Genomic DNA, 12198 nt, shown 5'->3' on the forward strand with positions numbered 1-12198 from the left:
ATGTATTTAGAACCATAGTAAGTTCTTCTTGTTAAACTTTTTCTAAATTGCAGCCCCATTAATTCATCAGTACTTTCTTCTACACACGTCATTGTGTTCCCGGTATGTAGTGTAGTTCTTGATTGAGTCCTTATCTAAATTATGCATCTTATGCAAGTACAAGTCTAGATTTATTGGTGCCGGGCTAATGTTATTCATTAACCTTCGCAAATGTTTGATTGGAATTTGGCATTGCTTCCTTCAAAGGCATCTTTCATTCCCTCTGCGATTCATCTTCTTCAAATGAGTCACTAGATGTTAGTCTTCAAAAGTCCAGTTTATGGAATAACCGTACCTCATTACAATTCAAGTAAACGCGCAAAGGCACAGACGCGCTATGAAGCAAATTTGAAAGGTGGACAAAAAGAGGAAGTTGCTTCGTTATTAGAATCTTGATGTAAAAAATAAAAAATAAAAAAAATAAAAATTAGGAGACATAATTGTGTCTTATCAGTATCTGCTGATCTGACTCATTCTGTACTCTTCTGAGTAATTAATGAGCTGCAATTATGAGAGCAATTAAGAATCTCAATTAAAGTTTGGAAGATGTTAAAGCATTATGAAAATCAATTAAATGAGCAAGTTGTCTGGCGGTTTTAGTCTCGCAGTGTGCGTTATATTTTCATTATTTCATGTGAATATGAGATTTATGTCTATTTGATACCCCTTACACTATGTGCCTCCAACAAGGGCATTCATTCATTCATTCATTCATTCATCAGTCCTCAGTGGAAACCGCAGCAAAAAGACGTGCGGGCATCGTCAACTTTCTGGTCACAGAGCCCGGGGCAAAAATCGGTGAAACCACATTCAGGATGGTAGGAATGGGTCAGCAGGACCTGATGGATGAACAATTGAACATTTCAAGATCTGAAAAGTAGACTTCCTTCAGTACGCCTTTACCGTATAAATGATGTTTTCGACAAAATGTATAAATTGTACGTATATTTATCCGGTTGTTTTATAAAATGGCGTTTTACAGCATCTCTAAGTACTTCAACTTTGATTGTGTTCCAGATACACAACCATTACATATTGACTAAAGGTTCGACGTCTGAAGGCTTTGAGCTTATTTAGCACAATGCTGTCGCTGTTTTTGTCGTTTTTGGAGCACTAATTACATCTGTCATTGATGGCAGCCTAAATTAGCCGTTAAAGCATTTAATGAGATGCTGATTGCAGTTTCGGAAAGTCCTTCATTGCTGATTTGCTGATATTTTAGCACAAACATTTAGGATTATTTGATTTGATGCCACAAGTTAGTTAGTAATTACTCCTTGGATGCCACATTTTGAAACCTGCTCGAAACAACACAGCATTCTTTACACCAGTTAATGTCATATAAGGTTTTGGCCTTCGGAACATGAAATTGAATACACAAGTATGACAGAATTGTCATACATATGGCGAGTGAGAGAGAATTAATGTACACTTAATGGACACAACACAAACTTCACAACCATGGTGCCCATCTCTCACACACGCAATGTATTGTAAAAGTAACACCTGCATCCTAACACTATAGCACTCACTAAAGTCACTAAAAAATATATACCTGTACATAATAGAGGTGTTCAAATTTCATCGTTCTGTTACAAACGATCTACATATAAATGTAGCTAAATATGCTGAGTAAAAAAGACTTCCTATAATTTAGAAAGTATTTAAAATATATATATATATTTTGGTTAAGTGAAATCCTGGAAAGACTGTCTTATTTTATTTGTATTATTAAAAACAAGTAGTAAATGTATGCTGCTTAAGTGAAATGCTGAAGACTAAACGCATAAAAATAACTGACTAATAATAATAATAATAATAATTATAAGTCAGAATGTTTGTCTATTTTTTTCTTTTCTTTTTTTAGGAAAAAAAAACGTAATTGGCAAAACTGTTAATCAGGGTGGCTATCCTCTGCCAAATGTAACTTGTAATCTAACTAAGTTACTTTTTAAAAGCAAGTAATTAGTTACTTTACTTTTAAAAGCATGTAATCAGTAAAGTTGCTTTCTCAAGGCAACTGTGGCATTACTGCTGACTCCATACACGAAGGCCCCAAGATAAGATTTGAACCCAGAACCTCTCTACTGTGAGGCTCAACTGCGCCTGCCTCATCAGCAATCACTTGAAACGCATTCTCATCCAGTCACACACTGTAAAAACAGCCATGCGGCTTTTCATTTTTTTCCTTTTCTCCCCAGACGTGAAAAAAAAGCCCTCCAGTCCACAATGTGGTGATTAGAGAAGGAAAGCCCACACAATAACCTACTGATTGTGGTTTGGAGTGTCACATTCAAAAATGTATTAAGCAAACCGCATCCTGAAATGCAATGAATGTGGGAAAAAATTAGCACATCTTGTATCTATGATTGATATGAACTTTGAACTGTGCTCTGGGTGATCACTCCCAAACTACTTCCTGTTTTAATTACTTTACATGTGACATGAACCATGTAACAAAACATGAATCATGTGTACAATATTGTATTAATGGCTGAAGTTGTGTTCCTGTAATCTAAACGGCTAAGTTTGACATTTTGAGTTAAATGTTTTCCTTTTTTAATGGGCAAAATAAATGAAGACAAAGTTCTATTTATATATATTTTTATTTTACTTTAAATAATGAAAAAACCTCAATGTGCAATTTAAAAATGATGAGCGAATTAAGTAGCTTCAGTCCAAAATATTGAAGCTGTCAAATTTACCAACCGGCAGCCAGACCCTCGTTGGTCATGCTAATAGATAGCCGCTAGCCACTTAGGTCGGAAACTTCTGTCGTATCATACAATGACGGCGTAATTAATTAGCGTCTTCTTAGCGACCTAAATTAGCGATTGAACATGAGTTTGGGATAGCGTTGTTTTGATGTTGGTTGCAACTACAATGTTGATCAAAGAAAGCTCTAAAAGGGAAGTCAAGCTAGTCATCGCGCCGCGACGTGGGCCAACTTTTAAAGTAAAAGTGTACTAAGGCTATTTGCGTTGCTGTCAATGTATAACTGTATTTGGTCAACTTTATTTTGAAGTTGGGCCTACCGTGTTGCGTTGAATATGTTTCAGCTTCCTTGACGTGTCAGAATCAATGATGATCCGTGGCACTGCTAATATATATACATGGCTCTAATATGCCGTCGTACTGAAATAATACAGATTAAATGAGATATGTTATGGTTTTGAAAATATTTTTGTGCGTGGTCAAGTTTTCCGGACCCACTGGCCTCCATCTGACTTCTTGGTGCTAAAAAAATGTGCTATGTGGGCTGTATCTAGCTTGATCAAATAGTTCCAGTACGTCGGTCCTGATCAGACGCGAGAAACTAAGATTTCTTTCAACTGCTTTGGCCCGCTTACGTCTGGTTCTGTCATCATGGAGATTTTTTGTTCTTTCTGTTTTCAAGACGGCATTGTTGCAACGATTGTTTCATGTCTGTTTTGACTGACCTGTCCAACTGGTGTCGACATTAACAATAACTATAACAGAACTGCACATGTCAGCGCCCCTCGGACATATCTAGCCTACTTTCACAAGAGCAAAGTCTGTCTGTCATCATGTATTACAGTGAATGATGCCTTGTCGGTCTTTATGGCCAAAAAAGTGTCTGGCTATTCAGGAAGCTTGTTTTTCTCCGGCTTTCCTAACGAGGCAGGCATTTGACTAACAGCCGCGCGATCCATGCCCATTTGTGTCATCTACCATCAATTTCTCTCAGCGATAAATAGCCCAAACTGCCCCATAATGGAGTAATTTACACACACCCTGCCAAAGCTATTGACAGGACTCTGTCCTATAGTAAATGTCTGGCATTTAGCAAATCAATGGCGTGAATTATGAAGAGCCTCTTGTTGCCTCTCCATTCTTTTCAATAACAAAAGAGGAAGCGCATTAAATACAAGCATTGATGGGCTGTTAGTTGCTGCAGTCGATGAGTTTAAAATCAACCTTTTGGTGGAAATTGTTTTCTCTGATTGTCTCTCGTCACACAATATGATTAACAGGCTAATGGATTATGTAGGAGATTGCATTGAAAGCCTTTATTTTTTTTTTTTATTACAGTTTTTAATCTGAACATGTTTGCGTCTTTGCCACCAGTTTCGCCTTAACTAACCGTTATTTCTGCAGTCCATAATTTCATCTTGAAAATGAGCAAGAGAGCGGATCTTCCTTATAGTAATTGAGTATTGATTTGAAAATAAACAGCGGCAAGACTCCCACCCAACTGACAGGCCCATCTTTTGGACGAAATCGACAATAAATGGGTCCCGGCTTTGAGATCAGGTTATAGATCAAGATGATACAGTCTCATGCGCCTTTCCCTTCACGATTAATCCTGCAATATATATTGGATTTTAGGTAACACATTTATGGGCTCAGCCATCAAAAACCTATAGTTTTGAGCAGGCAGAAGATAAGTCAGCTGCTGGACTTTGTTCACCTTGCGAGGTAGCTTCATGAGAATATGCCGTTCATCAAAGAGATTAGCAATGATTTTAATTTTTACAGAAAGAAAATGTATATATTAGAGGGTCAGGGCAATATTATGAGACTCTTTAAATATTTTCTGAGTGGGTTTTTTTCTTGCAATTGTACTACTTTATAATGTCACAAATTTATGAGTTTATAAAGTGGCCAATTTGCGAGCTTTTTTTCTTTGAATGTTGCCCCCGCCCTCTAAAAAAAATAATAATATATATATATATATATATTTATACGTGGCCCTGATATGCCGTCGTAGTTTTGTGTTATGCCATGCTGTTGAGAAACAAACGAATAAATCCATAAAAAACTGTTAACACAACTTTTTGTCTCATGGAGGAAGGAAAAAAGTTAACAAATGCTTTCGTTCGAATGAGTAGGAGTGAGCAGTAACGGTTCAACAGCTCAGTGAATCAACATAATGTGAGAAGCTTAACACGGTGTTGAGCCCAGACGTTAACCTCTGCGTAATGACTGTTGAACTACGCTCACACTCTTCACGCTCCCCCCCTACATAACTCCCTACTAATGACATATAAATGCAATATTCGTTTTCATTAGCCGCCACTTCATTTTGGATTTCAGGAAACACTAGAGCAGCGTTGGGGCAGCGATGGCGGAGGAGTTGCACTGTACCAAATGACCTCCAGCTTCCTATCAAGCTGCAGAACAGATTAACCGGGGAGACGAGGAGCTCGGTTAATTTCGGCGGCTGGAGGTGATGTCAAACTGTACTTTCATTCATTTACCTGCCTCATTACTGACAACTGATTATCATTCGCATGAGAGCGCTTCATTTGTTATCCGGGCATGCGACCTGCATTGGGAGCATTATGAACCGTTATCTGTATTTATCTTGTCAATTCGACCGTCTTTTCCCACCGCGCGTCATTATTAATTTGACGTGCTATGTCAAGCTCACTGTTAATCATATTCAAATGGATAGGGGAAGATAAAAATCAATTTCCAATTATCCTTGGGGTTTCTCATATCTATTCGGCCTCCGCGGAGTCGACTTGAGAGATCGGCTATGCATGAGTGAGTGGATGCAGAAAAACACAGAGTAAATAATAATCTCATTTAAGTTTAATGGGGGAAAGAGTAGAAGGATGGATGGGATCTCTCTATCATTTTTCTCAAAAATATAATTTCACAGCAATCGTCTATTATCATTACATTCAAGAATCTTTATAATGACTTGCTGGCCAAAGCGCCTTTTGCAGGAACAAAGCAGGGCTGAAAAAGAAAGACCAAAGGACTATACTGCCCGTGGAGGGTAATGGTGCGAGAGGCACTAAGAGGATACAAATAGCTTCACTTGAATAATGGGGTTGAAGGTTAGCATGGTTCGATTCATGTACAGACACGACTCCTTTGATGCAGTGACACCGGAGAGCCCGTAAAAATCCCCGAGTACAACAGTGAGGCGTCACGATGAGCTAAAAGGCGCTCTGGCTTTTGGATGGCAAATTCTGCATAGCCTGTTATGCGGGACAATGAAACACCAGTTGAATTCATCTGCTTCAAGAAATCCGTTTATATTTGGGAAGGCATTTTGGTATGTTTATAATCTATTAGAAATGATTTTGTTATTAAGATAAACGATTGAATAATCAATGATGATTGCATTCAGGGTTCTTGTGTTCTGTATTTAATATAGAGCAATGATTACAATGTAGTTAGTGATGTAATCCAAGTACCATAATAATGTAACTGATTACTTTTGGATTACTCCAATACAAAATGGGTAGAAAAATAAATAGATAAAAAACCCGCAATAGATTATATGCTTTATATTTATTATGCATAGTATTATGGATAATGTTTAAGCAGTTTGGTTTTGGAATGCAGGAGAAAGGTGAGCACCCGCAATTCAAATCCAATGCACAAGAACAGTGAGGCAGACACGATAACCACGCTCAGATAGATAGTTAAGATTAGCTAGCTTCATAAAGTTTGTCTAACATTAGTTTTTGCTAGTTTACATAATGTAGTATGTTGCTATGTTATCCCATACCTCTAATATTATGTATTATTTTTTTCATACTGTTAGTTCAATAATCCAAACTGTTAGCATATTTTTTTTCCGTCATAAAACACATAAATAAACTCTTTTAAAAAACGGTGTAACGCTATTATATTTTAATGTTGGTCATGATGGTGTCACTTGCCAAGTATTATTTTAGACGTTAAGCTGCAAAAGTCCTATTTAAACAAGCACACACACAAAATTAAAAAAAACGATTTAACTCATTTACTGCCATTGACGGCTATAGACGTAAAAAAATATTAGAAATATTTCTATTAGTTTAACTTTAAGTTTTTATATCTTTTGTTAAGAGTATGAAAACCTCGATTTTTTTAAATTGTAAATTTAGAACATATAAAATTTGTGATTAATCGTGAGTTAACTAGTGAAATCATGGGATTCAATTAAGATTAAAAAATTTTAATCGCCTGACGCCCCTAATTTTTAATAATCCTTTTTTTTTTTTTCGCGTCAGGCGATTAAAATTTTTAATTGCAATGAATTACATGACTTCAATGGTTAACTCGCGATTAATCACACTTTTGTATCTGTTCTAAATGTAAAAAAAAAAATTCTAGATTTTCATACTCTTGTTAAGAAAAGTGGGGAAAAAATGTTAAACTAATAGGAATAGTTCAAATAAATTGTTGACGTCGACAGCCATCAATGGCAGTGAATGAGTTAAGATCATGCATGTTGTAAAATGAGCTGGGCGATTAACTTAAAAAAATAAATAAATACAAATAAAATCTATACAGCAAGAGGCACAGGCAAACGATAGACCAAACATTAGAGAAAACACATGCTCAGAAAAAAAAGATTGATTTTCATTTCCTATACTTGACATTAAATCCATGCAGGTTTTTTTTTGTTTTTTTCCCTTCAAAAAACAATGATGGCCTTTAAAAACAATCTGTGGGAAAGTCTGGGATTTTAAAACTTTAAGCATCACGGTCACTTATGTCATCATGTCGGTTAGACAACAGGGTGCAAACAGTATAATTGTGTTAGCCTAGTAGACATAAATGTGTTTGTGATGTGATGACCTAAGCGAGGAGTTACTGTGTCCTCTTGAGCCCGGGCATAAATGATCCTTCCCGCACATTTAATTTGTTATCTCCTCAGCAGGCTGCAGGCCTCAGGCGAGCTGAAATGGGAAATTAATGACACAGAGGGGAGTGCGCTCGTCGCTCGACCAGCCCACAGGCCCTCACGTAAATAGCTTTTAACACAAGGATCAATAATGTTAACTTGTGATTAAATAGATTATTACATTCAAAATTAGCCACCCCAGGGGCCAACGTTGTTTATGGAAAGTCAAAGGAGAGCAGTTCAGCTTTCGTAGTCTTTAAAAAAAAGGCGCTTGCATTCGTTTTGATTCATCATCACTTGAGATGGGGGGTAAACAAGCTGCAGTTCGTTTGTTATATTTACCTGAGTAACTTTTTGGATTGTTTCAATGCACAGGTGTCAAAACTATGGCTCGGGGGCCATTTGTGGCACGGCATCCATTTTTCAGTGGCCCGTGGCATATACTATAAATAACTTTTGAAATAGCCCACAATGCTTTAAAAATATATATGTATTAGGGGTTTCAAAATTAGTGTTAATTTAAAGCCACTATTTTTTTTTTTTAAATGTCAGCCCCTTACTTAAAAAGTATTTAAAGTCGCAACGCAGCAGACACATCCACGTCAAAATTGAGCAGTATAAAAATTTAATAATAATGCATATATTTGTGGAGACTGGGCGTCAAGTTGTATTTCACAAGCTACTTCATGTTAAAAGATTAGATAGCTCTTAATATGACAAGAAAAATGCACTGAGCTGTCACCAATGTCTTACAAATGCAATTATGCTGTCTAGTGGCAGAAAATAACAAACACTAATCAATATCACACTTGTTTTTTACAGTACCGCACAGTACATCTTTTTTAATTTTAACAAAATTTTACAATTGATTATAAAAAATCACTCTATCAATGACAAAAGGTGCAGCCATATTTCTATTCGTTTTATTGTACATTTAGACCAGATATCAAATTTGCAATTAATCGTGAGTTAACTATTAAAGTATTGCGATTATTTACGATTAAAATGTTTTTATTCCCTGACACGCCAAATAACATATATCCCCCCCCCCACCCCCCCTTCACTTTACAATGCAGTGCATGTCACAGACTACATTTGTTTTAGAAGGTTAATCTATTTCCGACGGCTCCACTTATTCTTCAAGCACAGGATTACCCACACTTGATTTGTTTAGTCTTTTTTCGTGAGAGAGAAATTGTGAAAAAAACATCTTAAGTCATAAACTTCTCCCTTTTTTTTTTTTTTTTTTTTTTTTTGCTCATAAAGGTTTTAAAGAATGAACAATTTCTGTCAATATGTTTGCAACTAAATACTCAAACTTCCGATCCGAAGGGCTCAAACACAGCAAGACAACTTCTGTATCATTGTTGCGGAAAATAGAGAGGCGGTGTGCCATAATGGGAAGTTCTTCCCGGACGGTATCTGCTGTGCTGATAAGCAGAAGATAGAAGTTTTACACTCGGCCGGAGCATATCGGTAATAGCTCCAGGAGCAGCGGTGTATTGACTCGAGTGGAGGACTTGGAGGAGAGACGAGAAGCCACGTTTCTGTTTGAATGCTTGAAGATGATGACGGACCAATGTGGGGGGGGCGTATGTCTGCAGGGAGGACCAGATGTCCCAGTCACTGAAGCTAAGAGTCCAATCCCGCTTATCAGCTGCCGAGGGAGGATGGGCAGGAGACCAGCGCTGCGTGTGTCCATTTGACGCCGTTCTTTCTTAAACCGTGACACGTGAAGGACGTTCGACAAGTTGGCAGTCGCGGGAGCCCTACTCGGGATTTCGGGTGTGGTGCAAAAATATCACTTTTGGACCCAGTGCCGGATTGGAAATGCAAATGAATGACTCCTAGGAATGAGTCAAATAAATAAAAAGCTACATCTCATCCAACAATAACAAAAAAAAAAAAAAAAAAAGGTAGCATGAATATGTTGCCGTTTGAGTGCATATATTAATGATGATTTTTTTTTTCCCGCTAAACTGCAAATATTAAAGTCAGCATTTCATCCCTGTCATCCTTAAGCACGCTGTCCAGAAGTGCAGCCATTTGCACTTTTTATAAGCTTTATCCCCACCTAGTTATTCTAAGATCTGCTGCTAAATTTGTCCCTCGTTCCTCTCTCCCTAAGCTTAAGCCGTCAGCCTGCTAATGCTTCTTCAAGAGCACATCTCCTGCCAACTTATTTATTTATATGTGCGTCTGCCTTTGGTTGAGGCGCAGCATGAAGTGAGAAGGCTGAATTTTGCATTACCTCACCCACTGCTTAAATATTATTGGTTGCTTATCTGTAAAGTCCCCCCCTGCGTCTGACGCCAGGCAAGGTGAATCTGCCACAAACCGTTTGTATATACAGCACGTTAGAAATGAGTCCAACTTCAATTCATTGTGACAGTTGAGCACTTTTAGTGATGAAAGATTGCAAAATCTGAATATTTCATGGGGTACATTTGTTTCATGGCATCGTGTCTCTTCTTTTTTTTTTTTTCCACTGACCTGTCGTCATCACTCTTACGGGTCTTTAATGACATCCTCTCGGCTTGATATGGTGAACCACTGTATTCTAGGCGAGCATTAGTGGTAGTGCCCTTGAGTGGTTTAGATCCTATTTGGCTGATGGAACGTTTTGTGTTTGCCTTAGTTGCTTTGAGTCCTGCATTGCCCCACTTTCATATGGTGTTCCACAGGGTTCAATCCTGGGGACTCTGCTGATTTCATTATATCAGGCATCTGCCGCCCTTGGGGTCCATGGTATATCCTTCCACTCCTATGCGGATGTCTGCCAGATTTACAGTATGTCCTGCAAGGGCTGCTCGATTATGGGGGGTGGGGGGGGGTTGGGGGGGTTAATAATCACGATTATTTTCGCAGTAATTGAAATCACGATTATTTAAACGATTATTTATTTATTGTACAAAACAATGGTTACTCTTTAAAAATATTCAGACCAATAAAAAAAATAAAAATAGAAACACTATTATGCAAGTTCCTTTTGGACCAGACAGAATTTATAATATTGTATAATATTTATTTTTTTATGTTGGCAAAAACTTTGTTTTCTATAAGTTGGAGTGCTTCATGTGCAGTAGGACGATTATTTATTTATTTATTTTGGTACAAACTAAGAAAATATTTAAATGTAAAAAAACAAATATAAAATATTAAGACAAATAAAAAAATTTGAAAGACTATAATTATGCAAGTTCCTTCAGGATGAAACAAAATTTATTAAATTAGTTATTTTAAAAAGGTATAAATTTAAGCGACTCAAAAATGTATGTTAATCTTTTTAGGAATATGCTGATTTGTAATTGTGGAATGTAATAATTAAAATTGTAATTGAATTTCAATTAATTGTTCATCCCTATGTCCTGCTGAGCCTCTTTGAGGTAACTTTTGTCACGTCTGGAGAAAATCAAGGCCTGGTTGGCATTGAATTTCTTAAAATTGAATGAGAAGAAAACAGAAGTCATTGTGTTTGGGCCCAGTGGCCCTTGTCCTGTTAACTGGGGCCCTCTGGCACCCTGGCTAACGGTCATGAACTGGATAGTGAATTTAAATTGGATGTCTACATTAATGTTGTTGAATAAAGCTTTTTTTTTTCACTTTAGTTCATATTTTTGAAACCGGACTAAACCTGAGGTTCAATTTAAAAATGGTCCTAGTCCATACTCAACCGGACTGCTTGGTGAAAACACCGTTATACTTCTATTATACTAAATGACAGGTGTCTAACTCCAAGGCACGGGGGGCCAGATCTGGCCCACCTTATCATTTTTTTGTGGACTGCAAAAGCTAATTAAGCATTGACATGCTTCCACGATGCTTGCTAAAAATCTGTACCAAAATTACAAATTGTCATATGTAATAAGTAATTGATTCCTGTATCTTGACTTCTAATTTCAAACCTGACTTTCTGTGCCTACGTAGCTGCACCGCCCACACTTTCTTTCCCCAAAACTTTGTGACATTACTCCGCCGAGGCCGGAAGACCGCGTTGTCTTCTGGGTTCACATCTCATGCTGTTACTCCCACTGTTAAAACACGAAGGTAATATTTTGGGTATCAGAGAAGCTGTGGGGGCGCAGCACCAGACTGGACCACAGCGCCTCCAGACTACAACGGGAGGGACGTCAGTGAGAATCATGTCGGGGTTGGCTTCCAGCGAGGTGAAGATCTCTGGATAAATCAGTTTCTATGTTTCGAGAGTGGTTTGCACTGTGATTGGCTTAAGCGAAGATGATGGCAGCTGCACCCAAACGTGCACGTTGATGGGCGCTTTCTGCAATTAAGCCTTTAATGCCACCACTTTTAGGGTTTGATTTTGCAGGGTTAAGAAATGCACCATTGAACGATTGTGATAAGCAAATCTGTGCTGATTATATCTCTTGTTTCCAGAGTTCTAATGCCCGTGCCTCTAATTAAAGATGATTTGATACAGTAATGGCCAGTGACAACAAGCTACAAACAAAACAAACCGAAATGAATTGTGTTTTTGAGTATCTTGCCATCGCATTCAATAAGCAGACATGACGAATCGGCAACAATGAGGCCTATTAAGTTTAGAT

The sequence above is a fragment of the Leptonotus elevatus genome, chromosome 21 (assembly GCF_054856555.1).
Source record: "Leptonotus elevatus isolate MCC_2025b chromosome 21, RoL_Lele_1.0, whole genome shotgun sequence".
Classification (NCBI taxonomy): domain Eukaryota; kingdom Metazoa; phylum Chordata; class Actinopteri; order Syngnathiformes; family Syngnathidae; genus Leptonotus; species Leptonotus elevatus.